The following is a 17,386-nucleotide window of genomic DNA, read 5'->3' as shown; positions in this document are numbered from 1 at the left end:
AGCAATGGTGACAATATGTCATCAATCATAGGGTATGATTAACTCTATCCTCTGTATCTGAAGTCAAACAAGCAGAGGGTAATCTCCCAGGTAAATTAGAAAATGGGTGAATATCTTCTAGGAATGATGTTCTGACATCTTTATAGTATACATTATTTACCTTAATATAGCTCTTAAATCTAGCTGGGATGGATAAATGAAAAAAAAAAAATGGGTTGGATGATGGTAGACTACCACTTCATTTATGTATCATTGAGGAAGAAAGCACATATATGTCTCAAAAAATCATGGCAGTCTTCTTATGCATGTGACAAATGACACGTACACTGGTCATTATGAAGTTATTGAGTATCTTTTATGGAATAATTTCTAATAATCAATATTATAGATAAATATGACAGATACAAGCAGCTTCAGCTTTTGAACTGACTTTTTTTATTTTTTATTTTTTTTATTTTTATTTTTTTTTTCAAAGGACTGAGCGTTTCTTTATTGTAACTTAAAAAAAATAAATACAACTGTAACTAACTTTTGTGAGCAATTTCTCTAAAAATCTCAATTCTGTAGGGCTCTCTGGCTAAGGGGAACAAGGTGTCTGTAAGAAGTCTGCACGAACAGCGCGCAGTGGCGCCAGCTCATCTCTCTAGTCGAGAAGACTGAGGTCGATGTGGAAGTAGACATAAGGAAAATAGTCCTGGTTGTTGAGCTGCAGGCCCGGGATCTCCACAGATGCATCCAGTATACTTGCAGCTGCTACTTGGTCCAGATGTCTGAAGACGGAGTTCAGCACCTCCCTTAAACGTTTGGTGGGTGACTTCTTATGAGGCTGGAGGAGCACCGCCTGGAAATTCACCGGGAGTCCATACCTGAGCACCGACTCCACGAACACTCTGAGCGCCTTGAGGTGGATCCAGGCGATGAAGGCCTCGCTGAAGTTCACCTTGAGCCAGCGCAGCAGCGGGCCATACCGTTGCTTCTTATCAGACAGCAACCTGCTCATCTCTTCCCGTTCCCTTTTAATCTCTTTCTCATCATAGTAAAATTCACGGACAGTGAACTTGTTCTCTTTGGCTTTGGTTTTGAAATCCTCGATCACTTTTCGAAACAGGGTGACTGTGAAGAGGCCGCCCTCGTTGTCCTCGGCAATCAGTTTTGTCGACCGAGGGACCACCATGTCCGAGAGGGATTCGTAGGTTTTTTGCCATTGCGTGTAGCTTGGTTTGGGGACAATGACCAGAAGTGTGATGAGGTCCTCGGAATCCAACACAAAGTCTTCCTTGCTCACAATATCGCTCAGCGTCCGAGTGAAGAGGTTTCCCATGGATTTCTTCTCCAGGTTCTCCAGGTTTGTCTTCAGAGTGTTGTAGGCGGCTGTTCGGGATTTCAGGTCAGTCTCGATTTGCGCCAGTTGCTTTGCTAGAGTGTCCACCACGCTCACCAGCGGCTGCTTCGCCGGATATTTGGCCATGTCCCATTCCAAGTGGGTCACGAAGGATGTCAAGTCAACTCCGTTGGCCAGGAGGTTCTCCGGAACCTTCCCTTTAGCATCTTCCATAACTTCCACCACGCTCTGGGCCATCTTCTTTATGAGGCTTTCAGCAAAGGTATCGAGTTTCCCCAGCTCATCAGAGAGGCCAACCAGGGAATCCAAGGTCCCCACCTTGAAGTCTGGAATCGAGAATTTGGTGTTATAAGACAGGTTGGACTTGGAGGTTACGGTGTTCATCCTCTCCAGAGCTTGTAAATTTTCCTGATCACCAGGGGCAGAAATTAACCAAAACTCCGACATGCTTCCCGCCTTCTTTTATCCAGTTACCCGAGCCGGCGGCCGCGCGGGGGGCTGCGGGCGGGCGCGGGGCGGAGCGCACGGCCGGCTCCCGGGAGGCAGCGGCTCTGAACTGACTTTTTTTTAAATCTTGGAGAAGGCAGTTATCATTTTGTTTTATTTTTTGTACCTATAAAATTAATGGCGATATGAAGGAATTAGATCAGTATATCCTAACATTTTTTTTTACATCCTAACATTTTTATTACTCTTCTACCCTCATGTTTTGAAAGATTATTCCTACGAGATTAAATTTATTAGTTAGTAATTATTTAAATTTATTACTTTTTTAAAAAAGATTTATTTATCATTGAGAGACACAGACTGAGAGAGAGAGATAGAGACATAAGCAGAGGGAGAAGCAGACTCCTCGCAGGGAGTCTGATGTGGGACTTGATCCTTGATCCCAGGATCACGACCTGAGCTGAAAGCAGGCGCCCAACCACTGAGCCACCCAGGCGTCCCAAATTATTTAAATTTATATCTAAAAGGTTTTATGTACTGCTGCTCTAAGTTGACATAAATTTATCTTGATGTTTTTGCTACCTTATGAACCCCACCTATGCTATATGTATGGTGCTTTTTTTATTATTTTTTTTTAATGTTTGAAATTAGCTTCCAGAATACTGACACTAACCAAAGGATTATTACAAATATGGGAATACAAAACTAAAAACCAGTGGAGTAATTGGTATCTAAATGCAAAAATTTTGAAGAGAAATATGAATCTCTACATCATTTATTATTGTCCCATTTTTATTATATAAATGCAAGATAAAGGTTTTAGTACACAGATATTTAGATAGACGTATCCTTTAGTATTGTAGATCTGAGTGATGACTGCGAAACACGGCGTATATTTCAGGAGAATGATATTGTTAATATTACATTTTGCAAAGTAAAATTTGTACACATATCTAGCCCAATGCAGTATGTGTTTAGTGATTTAAAACCATATTTAAGCAAGTAGGCAAGAGGAAACTAGTCACTTGGCTGGATTTCAGTATAGCAGAAAAAAAAATAGCAAGGCCAATGTCTGTAAGGTTTAATTTTGGTTTAACTAGATTATGTTGAAAACTTTGTCATTAAGTCAATTACTTCATGTAGGTAGATGCAATTTTCAGCTGTGTTACTACGTCCCCTGCTACATTTTTTATCTAATCTATGGTAGATTTAACTTCAACAATGTGCTGACTAATCAGACACCATAGGTTAAAAAAAATACCTCTTAAGTTTTTGTCAGTCATATTTTCCAGCAGAGACTTAGGAAAGTATTTTGTACCCCAAAAGAAAATACAGAGTACAAAAGATGCTTTCAAGAAAATGTAATATATAGAAAAAGCTCAGAACCAGAAAGAAGAGCTCCAATGCCATGTTTGTATGAATTTGGGACAATTAATACTCTTCTTGAACCTCATATGCTTCAGATATAAAATGGGTAGATAATAAAGCATACAGTCCCTTAATGAACTTTCTCTTAACTAACTCATTTAGTTAATGCTCTGTCTCCATATCTTCTGTAAAACATAGTAATTGATGACCAAACTCTCTGAACATTTGGTACTGGTAGACTACTCTCTAGCATGTTTATATATTTTTTCCTATAAAAAATAGTTTTGTCAAGCTTTAGGTGTTCCCCTCCTCCAAAAAAGCTATTTATGTGGTTATACTTAGTATTGTAATTAATTATTAAATTGTATTTAAGTTAATTTCTTTCTTTCTTTCTCTTTCTTTCTTTCTTTCTTTCTTTCTTTCTTTCTTTCTTTCTTCTTCTTCTTCTTTCTTTCTTCTTTCCTCTTGTTCTTGTTCTTTTTTTTTTTTTGTGTGTGAGGATATTGCCCAGTGCCTGGGTGTCTATTATTACATGCAGATGAGACAGAAACACTAGGGGTCCTGTGTAAAACAGAGATCAGGGAGGACTCTGACCATGAAAGGCACAGCTATGTAAGTTGAAACTTTTGAGTTACTTTATGAAATAACTATGAAGATTCACAGATGCATTCACAGACAATATGCCTTCACATATTTATTACCAATACATTTATATAATTAAAGGAATATATGTTCACAGAGCTAAATAAAATGATTTTGATGAATGAGCAGATAGGAAATCTCAACAAATAATGGAAATTATTTTAAAAAAGGAAATATTAGACCTAAAAAATCCCTGAAATAAAAAAAGAAGTTCAGATGGTTCAAAAAACTGAAGATTGGTGAAGAGTTAGTAAATGTGAAATAAACCTATTAAAATTAAGCAATATGAAGAAAAAAAGGAAGCAAACTGAGGAAGAATGAGCAAAGTTTCAAAGATCTGTGACAATAAATTTATAACTATCTGTGTGTATACATATATCTGATAAAGGCTTGTATCTAGATTATATGAAAAATACAACTCAAAAATAAGACAAAAAGGCATAGGCAAAAGATTTGGACAGACACCTTACAAAAGAAAATATACAAAGGACCAATAAGCATATTAAAATCTGCTCAACATTTTAGTCATCAGGAAAAAGCAAATTAAAACCCCAAATAGGGATCCCTGGGTAGTTCAGCAGTTTAGTGCCTGCCTTCGGCCCAGGGCGTGAACCTGGAGTCCTGGGATTGAGTCCCGCATTGGGCTCCCTGCATGGAGCCTGCTTCTCCCTCTGCCTCTCTCTCTCTCTCTCTCTCTCTCTCTGTGTGTCTCTCATGAATAAATAAATAAAATATTTTTAAAAACCCCACAAATGAATTACCACTACACAACCATTAGAAAGGCTAAAATTAAAAAAACAAAAAACAAAATTATAAGTCTAGAAAGTATAGCAACTAAAATGTTTATATATTAGTAATGATAATCTAAAATGATATGACTATTTTAGAAAAGTTTGGCAGTTTCTTAAAATTTAAACACACTCCTAACATGCTCCATATGTCTTCATATTCTGTTTGGAATAAAAGCTACTACCTGGGGCCTTTTTTTTTGTTCTCATGGCAGCACAGAATCCCAAGAAAAACAATGGGAACATGTGCTATCTTTTGAAGGCTTGGCCAGAATTGGTACACTGAAAGTTCCATTCTCATTATATTGACCAAAGCAAGTTGTATGATTAAATTAAACATTGATAGCTTGAGAAAATACATTCTATACTTTGTGTGAGTGGCACTGCAAAGCCATATGACAAATGTAGATATTCTGATTCAGAGGCAATGAAAAAAAAGATACCTGTCAGAGTCAATATACTGTATAATGGTATTAGCAACTATTAACATCACTGTTTGGTGAAAAAACAGGATAAGAGATGACAGAGATTTGATTAATGGATATGAGAGAGGAAGAAAGACTAGGATAGCACCTGAAAAGAGGCTGGGAGTGCTTATCCAATGACAACGTACTTGGTTGAGCATTTTCTAAGAGAAATGCTTCCCAACCAAATTTTAAGCAATTTCAGTGTCCAGACATAAAGGGATTTTGTGATAATGTTGGAACTAAAGTTCAAATCTTTTTTTCCCCATTTTCCCAGGAATAATCACTAACATTTGTAGATATCTTGTAATTTATGACATTTTTTTGGTAAAATTTTCCCCTTTAGGAATGCTGAAAGGTAGCATTTATTATTGAAACTGTTTTATAGATGTGCAAAATAGAGTACCAGAGAAGTGAAGTGACTTGTCCAAATTCACTTAGCCATTGAAAGATCAAAACTAGGAGTCAAACCTGTATCCTTTGATGCTAGTCACTGAGCTTTTACAGTATCTGATAGTTATTAATTCAGATTTGAACACATAGAAAGTGTTCAAAAATACCTCCCTAATTGAATTTACACAGATGAGCAAATACTGCTTTGGTTCAGTAAGAAGGGAATAAATCTCAAGTCTGAAGGAACTGTATCCTTTCACATTCTACCCTTTTTGAATATGCAGAAAAAAATCTTTAGTTTCTTCCAATTTTGCCCACGTATGATCAGAAAATAACAGCAGTTCCTCAAATTTTCAGTTGTTAATTTATAACAAAGTCTCCTTTCCATGCTATGACTAAAGCAAATACCATTATTATCTCCATCTTATAAAAAGGAAACAGACAGATGGCCTATAAAGGCTTGCCCAGTATCAAAGCAGCAATATTAGCAGCTAAACTAAAATTTCAACCAGATCTGTTCTACTTTTTATATATTCCATTCCATTTGTCTGTGATTATTTAAAATGTAGCCTCATATATGAAATTTCTTCTTCAACTCTAGAGAGATAATTACATTGAGACTATTTAATTGCAGTAATCTTAATGTCTTTGTTAAAATTTTGTTATATTCTAGTCAAAATATGCCCACGTTTTCTGGCAGTTCTTAATGTTTTTAGGCTCTTGGGTTCCCATGAGACCTGCTGAAAACATTTAATTAAGAGGTAATTGTTCCAGCATAGGTTAATTTTTGCTTTTTTAAGTGTTTATTAGTATAGATCCTCTGTTGGCAACCCCGCTTTTACTTTCTTTTTTTAAGTGCTAAGTTGTCTTGTTTTCATTATCCTACAGGAAGCGTTATTTTTCTGTTTATGGCTTAAAATTTTATCTGTGGACTCCCTAGGAAATGGTGCCACACTTAGCAATAGAAAAAGGGACAAGGGGCAGCCCGGGTGGCTCAGCGGTTCAGCGCTGCCTTCAGCCCAGGGCGTGATCCCGGAGTCCAGGAATCGAGTCCGCATCGGGCTCCCTGCATGGAGCCTGCTTCTCCCTCTACCTGTGTCTCTGCCTCTCTCTCTCTCTCTCTGTGTCTATCATAAATAAATAAAATATATTAAAAAAAAAAAAAGAAAAGAAAAGAAAAAAAAAAAGAAAAGAGGCAGCCCGGTGGCTCAGCGGTTTAGCGCCGCCTTCAGTCCAAGGCGTGATCCTGGAGACCCTTCATCGAGTCCCACGTCGGGCTCCGTGCATGGAGCCTGCTTCTCCCTCTGCGTCTCCCTCTGCCTCTCTCTCTGCCTCTCTCTCTCTCTCTCTCTCTCTCTCTCATAAATAAATAAATAAAAGGAAAAGAAAAGGAAAAGGGACAAGGAAAGGGAATCCTTCATTATTAAAATACCCCCTTTCTGCTCTTTGCAAACAGAGAATTATTCCAGTGCTAGAATACTGAATTCCCCAAAACGTGTTCCATATGCAAAAAAGATTTCAATGAACAATTGGGTTGAGACACACTGAATATAACCCTTTCCCTTTTAATATTTCTATTGCATATATTGAAGCTGAGAGGAAATCTACTATAAGAAATTTGGTCAGTTTTTAAGTTCATAATTTAAAGACATAAAAATATTTTTAAATTTCCCTCAATAAAGAGAAAATTAATAAAACTCACTGTGTGTGAGATTGTGATGCTAGAATAGAAAAATTATTTTGTATACTTTATAGACCATAATTTTGTTGATAGCAATTGGGTCTGATAAACATGATCAGAAATGCACTCAAACCTTTAAATAGTGACTTTATTTGTAATAAAAGTGAAGAAAATATGTTTTCAAAATTAAAGATTAGTACATAAATTAAAGTCAAGCTTCATGGTAAGCACTCTGCAGCTATTTTGTTCAAAAGTGCTATCATGTTACTCATAGAGTGTAAAAATGAATATTTAGCATAAATTAATTTAACCAAGTCAATGCTAAGGAGTAGAGTATTCTAAGAGGAAACAATATGATTCTTAGATCTCACACTTGCATGTAAAGCAGGAACTTAAGATATATAGGGCCTTTGAAGGCAGCTTAGATCTAGAACCTGTGGGTAAAAGCCACATAGAATACAATTTTGCTCTAATATTAGAGAGAACTCAAAGATAGATTTTGTGATATTTACCAGATACACAGTATAATCAGGCTGTTCTAAATTCTTTACAGTATTAACTTATTGAATCCTACAGCAATCCTCTGAGTTAAGTACACTCATTATCCTTATTTCAAAGAGGAGAAAACTAAGCATAGAAAAATTTCCAAGGTCACATATCTTTTAAGTGGTATAAACATGATTGGAAATCAGATAATATAAAACTTCAAAACTTATTCCCTTAGCACATGCAATAGTTGTCCTATGAGGGAAAGAGTTGCTCATCCCTAAAAATATTAAGCAGCAGTTAAAACCTACTTGCTAGGCATATTGTAGAAGGAAATTTAAAGCATATATAATGGAAGTTAGACTCCAAGCCTGAAATTATGACTGTATAGATTTCTAAAATGTGTCATAAAATAAACTAAGGTTAATGATTCTACATGTTGCTGAATTATCTTAGGTCATAGCTTTTATTTTTCTTGGATCTTTCACTTTGCTTCAAATAGAGCTAGACAGTATAAGTCAATAATACACATTTACTAAGTTGAGTAAGTTTAAATTACTATATATATATATATATATATATATATATATATATATAATCATTGAGAAAATTAAAAACCAAACACTTCATGTTTCATCAAATTCCCCTTGTACCAAACTCACCTCACTTCCACAGAATTTATCTACCTTCCTTCATTTGGATGAGCACTCTGTCTCTCTCTCCACCTATTCAAGGCTAACCATCTCAAGTATTTCAATAATCACATCTTTTGCAAATTGCCTTTTTCACATTAACTAACTTCCTTCTTTTCTCCCTCTCTTTCTCCCTTCCTTCTTTCATTCATCCATTCCTTCTTTCCTTCCTTCCTTCCCTTTTCTTTCCTCCTTCCTTCTCTCCCACTCTTTCCAACTCTTCCCTTATCTTTTCTCTCCTTATTTTTCCTCTTTCTCTTACCCCTTCTCCTTTCTCTCTTCCCTTACCCTCCCTCCTTAATATAATGAAATATTTGCACAATGAAATATTTTGTGGTCATAAAAGAGAATGAAGTATTAATACATTCAACACCATGGATAGGGCTTGAAAATGTTATCATAAGAAAAAAAAAGTCTGTCACAAAAGACCTCATATTGTATGGTTTCATTTATTGGAAGTATCTAGAATAGGCAAATCTAGACAGACATTAGATTAATGTTCTCCTACTGCTTGAATAGGGTTGGAAGAGGTAACAGTTTGGGATAATAAAAATATTTCAAAATTAGTGATTTTGGCTGCAAAACTATGAATACACTAGAAACAGAGTTGTATCCATTAAAAGGGTGAATTTTGGGGATTCCTGGGCGGCTCAGTAGTTTAGCTCCTGCCTTTGGCCCAGGGTGTGATCCTGGAGACCTGGGGTTGAGTTCCTCATCGGGCTCCCTGCATGGAGCCTGCTTTTCCCTCTGCCTGTGTCTCTGCCTCTCTCCCTGTGTGTCTTTCATGAATAAATAAAATATTTTTTAAAAAATAAAAAAAATAAAAGGAATTTTATAAAAGGTGTATTACATCTCATCATTACTGAGATATAATACATATTTCTTATTTATATATATTATTATAATAAATTTGTATATAATAAAAACTATATATGTATGTACATACATACAGATACATTAATTTATTGATATATAAGTTGCTTCATTTTTTTTGTAAACTTACTTATTTAGGGATCATGCAAAACATGATCATATATTTTCTTCATAGAGACTATTAATACAAACAAGTCTTCCCAATAGAATTAGGACATAGCTGTTGTTATTTATTTTTATTATAAATGCTTCAGAATTTATAAAATAAATGTGGTCATTTAAGGCCACATTTTTAATACATCTTATGTCAAGAACAAAATATCTTTCTAAGCGTTCTCTAAAACTCTGAGAGGGTTTAAATACTCTTTTGTGCCAGAAATACATACCTTGTAATTCTGGCTTTGTTACTAGATGTGGATGTGGCCTTAGGAAAATTACCAACTTTTCTGAATTTTAGTGTATTCAGATATAAAATGAATATAAAGGTCATAAGTTTTGTAGGAATTATATATGTATATAAAGAACTCTTCTGGGGGAGGCAAGATGGTGGAAGAGTAGGAGACCTTATTTCATCTGATCCTTGGAATTTAGCTAAATAACTATCAAATCATTCTGAATACCCATGAATTCAACCTGAGATGTCAGAAAAGAATATCTGGAATTCTATAAGTAGAAAAGTGACCATTTTTTGCAAGGTAGGATGTTCAGAGAAGTGATTCTGAGGGGATATATCAGAAGATAAATGGCAAGGGAGGGTGCCTCTGTAAACTGGCTACTGAAAAGTGATATAGCTCTGGAGAGCAAAATCGGAACCTTTAGAATCTGCTCCAGTGAGAAACATCCCTGCCTGACAGCTGCTCAGGTGGTGAAACAGGGCAGAATTCCGGATGAGACACTGTGGTCTCAGGATCCACAGAGTCACCAAAAGAACAGGGGTGCCTGAGCCAGTAAAGATCCCAAGCATTGGTGTGGGGAAATTGGTTATGGTCCGTGAACCTGGGAGGCGGCTCTCAACTCAGTTTACCATAAACCTTGAGCTATACCCTGCTCTTCATGTGGAGACCCTGCAAAGGACAGGGATGAGGGGACCCTCCACCTTCCCCTGGGAGGGGCAGAGCGGGTTCATGCTTGATCAGGCCATACTCTCCATACCATTGCCCTGCAAAGTGCACAAATCAGTGACCGTCTGACTTTCCCCAGGAGGATTGGTGTGGGTGTGCATCACAGGAGTCTGCAGAGTTTGCCATACACATAAGTGAAGACAATTTATCCCTGAGGGTTTACTGAAGAGGAGATTGTGATCTTTAATCTCTGGGGCTGGAGACTGAGGTACAGCCATTTTTATTTTGATCATCTGAAGAGGCTCTGAAAACCTTTGGGGAACAAAAGTCACATGCAGCAACCAGACATAGCTTATACTGAGCCCCCTGGCTAGGGGTGGTGCGGCTCTACCCAGGCAAAGACACTTGAAAATCAGTGCAGCAGGCCTAGAAGGCCAACTGGAAGAATAGGTGAACCGAAAATTTACAGACTACACAGGACTATAAAACTCCAGTGCTAGTGGAAATAATATATAGAATTCAAAGTTTTTTTTTTTTATCATGATTCGTTGATCTTTCATCGAAAACAATCTCCTAAAATGAAGAGTCTTTGTAGTATATTTATTACCTTGGTCTTGTAAACCAAAAATGGAGACTAATCACCCTCCCTAAGACTCAAGGAAGAAGCACCAGCTCCACCATCAGCACCCAAAGCTGAAATTATTCTTAAACTATTCCCTGATAACAAACCCTCCTCTATTCATATATTGCAACAACTCTACTGTGCTATGTCAGTATGTCCAAAATTCCTTTTTTTCCCCTCCCCTATGTACGTCGTGCATTACTGGCTTGCCCCATGCATATAAGCATGTACATATTATTATATTCTTACATAAAGACAAGTATTGTTTATCACACCTAACACATATGTCCCGTCGGGACATGTTTGCACGTCACTTAGTCCAATAAGGGCTTAATCACCATGCCTCGAGAAACCATCAATCCTTGGGCAAAGTATCCCTTTTCTCGCTCTGGGCCCATACTTATGTGGGGGTTTCTATACTGAAACTATACCTGGCATCTGGTTCTTACCTCAGGGCCTTACTTTCATTCACTCCAATCCTACTACTCCTCTCAAATGGTACATCTCGATGGACTAATGACTAACCAGTCCACGATCACACATAACTGTGGTGTCATGCATTTGGTATCTTTAATTTTTCGGGGGGGAACTTGCTATCACTCAGCTATGACCTCAACAGCACTGACTCTAACTTACATCTGCACTCAGGGAATATGTCCATCGCGGCCCCGACGCAGTCAGATAACTTGTAGCTGGACTTATTCATTATCATTTATCAACTCCGTGCACAACTCAAGGTGCTATTCAGTCAATGGTTTCAGGACATACAGATTTTACACACGTGCACACGTACACACATACACACGTATACACGTATGTGCACACATGCAAGACATTAAATTAACTAATCCAAACCCCTCTTACCCCCCGTAAACTCATGTCATTTACTATATACTTATTTATGTCCCGCCAAACCCCCAAAACAGGACTAAGTCTATGCAACATCCATAAGCCTCATCTAAATTTCATACAAGTACATTACAACCCCAGTTAGTTCAACAAAACGACTTTACATGCCTATCTCGCAGTCTATCCATAGATAGGGTTTCCTTAACTTTACCCCTCCTATTTATTACACAACCCATACCCACACACTCACTATCATAGTATATAATGCCATAAACATTTGTTAATGTGGCTTAATTAGTAAAGCAAGGCACTGAAAATGCCAAGATGAGTCATAAGACTCCATAAACACAAAGGTTTGGTCTTAGCCTTCCTATTAGTCCTTAGTAAGCTTACACATGCAAGCCTCCACGCCCCAGTGAGAATGCCCTTAAAATCACTTACGATTTAAAGGAGCGGGAATCAAGCACACTTCCAAGTAGCTCAGAACACCTTGCTAAGCCACACCCCCACAGATACAGCAGTGATAAAAATTAAGCCATGAACGAAAGTTCGACTAAGCTATACTAAAAAGGGTTGGTAAATTTCGTGCCAGCCACCGCGGTCATACGATTAACCCAAACTAATAGGCCCACGGTGTAAAGCGCGTTTGTTTAAGATAATACAATACTAAAGTTAAAACTTAACTAAGCCGTAAAAAAGCTACAGTTACTATAAAATATGCTACGAAAGTGACTTTAAAATTTTCTGACTACACGATAGCTAAGATCCAAACTGGGATTAGATACCCCACTATGCTTAGCCCTAAACATAAATCAGTCTATAACAAAATAATTCACCAGAGAACTACTAGCAACAGCTTAAAACTCAAAGGACTTGGTGGTGCTTTATATCCCTCTAGAGGAGCCTGTTCTATAATCGATAAACCCCAATAAACCTCACCATCTCTTGCTAATGCAGTCTATATACCGCCATCTTCAGCAAACCCTTAAAAGGAAGAATAGAAAGCACAATCATTTCACATAAAAAAGTTAGGTCAAGGTGTAACTTATGAGATGGGAAGAAATGGGCTACATTTTCTATTCCAAGAATATCTCATGAAAGTTTTTATGAAACTAAAAACTGAAGGAGGATTTAGTAGTAAATTAAGAATAGAGAGCTTAATTGAATAGGGCCATGAAGCACACACACACCAACCGTCAACCTCCTCAAGTAAAAACTAAACCCATAATCATATTAATCATACTAAAACACAAGAGGAGACAAGTTGTAACAAGGTAAGCATACTGGAAGGTGTACTTGGATCAACCAAAGTGTAGCTTAATTAAAGCATTTGGCTTACACCCAGAAGATTTCATACTCCCTGACCACTTTGAACAAAAGCTAGCCCAACTAACCCCAAACCAAAATACCATAACTCTACAAAATAAAATAGTCAGTTAAACTATAAAAGTATAGGCGATAGAAATTCTAATTGGAGCTATAGAGACAGTACCGTAAGGGAATGATGAAAGACATTTTAAAAGTACGAAACGGCAAAGATTACCCCTTTTACCTTTTGCACAATTAGCCAGAAATAACAACAAAGAGAACTTAAGCTAAGTCCCCCGAAACCAGACGAGCTACCTATGAACAATCTAGAAGGATCAACTCATCTGTGTAGCAAAATAGTGAGAAGATTTATAGGTAGCGGTGAAAAGCCTAATGAGCCTGGTGATAGCTGGTTTCCCATAAACAGAATTTTAGTTCAACTTTAAATTTACCTAAAAAAAATAAAATTCTAATGTAAATTTAAAATATAATCTAAAAAGGTATACAGCTTTTTAGAATAAGGATACAACCTTCATTAGAGAGTACATGTTAATATCACCATAGTTGACCTAAAAGCAGCCATCAATTGAGAAAGCCTTCAAGCTCAACAAACAACACGACTTAATTCCAACCGTCTTTAATCAACTCCTAATATGCCACTGGGTTATTCTATTTAAATATAGAAGCAATAATGCTAGTATGAGTAACAAGAATTATTTCTCCCTGCAAAACCTCATATCAGATATGGATAAACCACTGATAGTTAACAACCTGATAAAATTAACCCAAAAATAAAATACTTATCAATTCTATTGTTAACTCAACACAGGCATGCACCCAAGGAAAGATTAAAAGAAGTAAAAGGAACTCGGCAAACATAAACCCCTCCTGTTTACCAAAACATCACCTTCAGCATCCCCAGTATTGGAGGCACTGCCTGCCCAGTGACATTTGTTCAATGGCCACGGTATCCTGACCCTGCAAAGGTAGCATAATCATTTGTTCTGTAAATAAGGACTTGTATGAATGGCTACATGAGGGTTTGACTGTCTCTTACTTCCAATCAGTGAAATTGACCTTCCCGTGAAGAGGTGGGAATAACATAGTAAGACGAGAAGATCCTATGGAGCTTTAATTAATTAACCCAAATTCATGGGCAATATCTACCTACCAGGCATAACATTTCACCATTATTGTGGGTTAACATTTAGGTTGGGGTGACCTCGGAATATGAAAAAACTCCCAAGTGATTAAAATTTAGATTTACCAGTCAAAATATAACATCATTTATTGTTCCAATAGTTTTTGATCAATGGAACAAGTTACCCTAGGGATAACAGCACAATCCTATTCAAGAGTCCATATCGACAATAGGGTTTATGACCTCGATGTTGGATCAGGACATCTTAATGGTGCAGCAGCTATTAAGGGTTTGTTTGTTCAACAATTAAAGTCCTACGCGATCTGAGTTCAGACTGGAGTAATCCAGGTCGGTTTCTATCTATTTAACAATTTCTCCCAGTATGAAAGGACAGAGAAATAAGGCCGAGCTTACAAAAGTGACTTAAAACTAATAGATGAAATTAAGCTCAATCTAACCAGTTTATCTCCCACATAAGCCCAAGAAAGGAGGGCTTTGTTAGGGTGGCAGAGCCTGGTAATTGCATAAAACTTAAACCTTTATCCCCAGAGGTTCAACTCCTCTCCCTAACATCATGTTCTTTTATGTAAGTTTTGCTCTCTTTACAATTTTGGGATTTAGCATCTTCTAGCACACATACCAAAATACATTCAGGACCAAGGGGATCACCCTGTTTTGTCCACCCTTTGAGATTATATTCTCTCTCTCCTCCCACTTTGTTTTTCTTCCCTATTTTTTTTTCTTTTTCTTGTCTGGTTTCTGACCTCTTTGGATTTTCTAGTGTATATTTCATTTGGGTCATGGTTGATATTTTTGATAGTTCTCTCTTGTTCATCCATTCTTCTCTGGGAAAAATGATTAGAAAGAGGAATTCAAAATTAAAAACATAAGTAATACTCTGCCTCAGGTCTAATCGATCTGGCTATAAGTAAACTGTCAGAGATGGAGTTCAGGATAACAATTATAAATTTACTAGCTGGGCTGAAAAAAAGCATAAAAGACTCTAAAGAATCTCATTAGTGCAGAAATGAGATCTAATCAGGCCAGAATTAAAAATATTCTAATGGAGATGCAGTCTGAATTGGATGCTCTAACACTAGGGTAAATGAGGCAGAAGAGGTAGTAAGTGACATAGAAGACAAATTGATGGAAAGGAAGGAAGCTGAGGAAAAAAGAAACAGCTAATGGATGATAAGGGGAAGCTTCAAGAATCAATGGTGCCATAAGACAAAAAAAAAAAAAAAATAGAATTATTGGAATCCTTGAGTGAGAAGAAAGAGAGAGGGGGCCAGAAGATATATTTAAGTAAATCATAGCTGAGAACTTCCCTGATCTGGGGAAGGAAGTAGTCATTTCTGTATAAGAGGTAAAGAAGACCCCTCCCAAAATCAATAAAAATAGATCAACAACCCAACATATAATAGTAAAGCTTGCAGGGGTGCCTGGGTGGCTCAGTTGGGTAACTGTCTGCTTTTGGCTCAGGTCATGATCCTGAGGTCCTCGGATCAAGCTCTGCATTAGGCTCCTTGCTCAGGTGAGAGCTTGATTCTTCCTCTTCCTCTGCCTGCTGTTCTCCCTCTCTCTCCCACTTTCTGTCAGATAAATAAACTAAATCTTTAAAAAAAATGGTGAAGCTTGCAAATTTCAGAAATAAAGAGAAAATATTGAAAGCAGCTCAAGACAAGAGGCTCCTAACCTATAGGGGTAGGAATGTTAGATGGCATCAGACCTATCCACAGAGACCTGGCAGGCCAGAAAGGGCTGGCAGGATATATTCAGGGTACTAAATGAGAAAAACATGCAGCCAAGAATGCTTAATCCATCAAGGCTGTCATTCAGAATGAAAGGAGAGATAAAGAGCTTCCAGGACAGACAGAAACTGAAGGAATATGTCACCACCAAGCCAGCCCTGCAAGAAATATTAAGGGGGATCCTGTAAATGAAGAGAGCGCCAAGAGTAACATAAACCAGTAAGAAACAGGGACTGTTTCTTGTAGACAATCTACAGAAACAGGGACTTTATATGTAATACAATGGCACTAAATTCATATCTTTCAATAGTTACTCTGAATATTAGTGGGCTGAATGTGCCACTCAAAAGACATAGGGCATCAGATTGGACAAAAAAGCAAGACCACCCATATGCTGTCTACAAGAGACTCATTTTAGACCTAAAGACACCTCCAGACTGAAAGTGAGAGAGTGAATAACCATTTGCCATGTTAATGGAACTTAAAGGAAAGATGGAGTAGCAGTCTTCATATCAGACAAATTATATTTAAAATCAAAGACTGTAGTAAGAGATAAAGAGGGACACTATATTATACTTAAAGCATCTATCCAACAAGAAGACCTAACAATTATAAATATTTCTGCTCACAATTTGGGAGTAGCCAATTGTATCAACCAATTAATAATCAAATTAAAGAAACACATTAATAGTTATACAAAAATACTAGGGGACTTCAACATTCCACTCACAGAAATGGACAGATCATATAAGCAGAAGATCAACAAGGAAACAAGTGCTTTGAATGACACACCGAACCGGATGACTTCACAGAGAAATACAGAGCATTCTATCTGAAAGCAACAGGATACACATTCTTCTTAAGTGCACATGGAACATTTTCCATAATAGATCACATACTGAGTCACAAATCAAGTCTCAAAGAATACCAAAAGATTGAGATTATTCCTTGAATATTTTCAGACCACAGTGCTTTGAAACTTGAACTCAATCACAAGAGGAAATTTGGAAGAAAATCAAACACTTGGAGGTTAAAGAGCATCCTACTAAAGAATGAATGGGTCAACCAGGAAATTAAAATAAATTTAAAAGAATTGATGGAAACAAATGAAAATGAAAACACAACTGTTCAAAACCTTTAGGATGCAGGAAAGGCGGTCCTAAGAGGGAAGTACATAGTAATACAAGCCTTTCTCAAAATATTAGCAAGACTCAAATACCTAACGTTACATCTAAAGGAGCTGGAAAAGAACAACAAATAAAGGTTAAACCAAAGGGGATCCCTGGGTGGCGCAGTGGTTTGGCGCTTGCCTTTGGCCCAGGGCGCGATCCTGGAGACCCGGGATCGAATCCCACGTCGGGCTCCCGGTGCATGGAGCCTGCTTCTCCCTCTGCCTGTGTCTCTGCCTCTCTCTCTCTCTGTGACTATCATAAATAAATAAAAATTAAAAAAAAAAAAAAAAAAAGGTTAAACCAAGC

The 17,386-nt window shown here is 37.3% G+C and overlaps 1 pseudogene; it reads right to left on the bottom strand.

Annotated features, from left to right (window-relative positions):
* Positions 1-475: 475 nt before the first annotated feature.
* On the bottom strand, positions 476-1,876 carry LOC140594417 (V-type proton ATPase subunit C 2 pseudogene; annotated as a pseudogene).
* Positions 1,877-17,386: the final 15,510 nt, after the last annotated feature.

The sequence above is a fragment of the Vulpes vulpes genome, chromosome 11, assembly GCF_048418805.1.
Source record: "Vulpes vulpes isolate BD-2025 chromosome 11, VulVul3, whole genome shotgun sequence".
NCBI classification, from domain to species: domain Eukaryota; kingdom Metazoa; phylum Chordata; class Mammalia; order Carnivora; family Canidae; genus Vulpes; species Vulpes vulpes.
The sequence above is the reverse complement of the archived record's forward strand: the minus strand, read 5'-3'. Positions and strand labels throughout refer to the sequence as shown.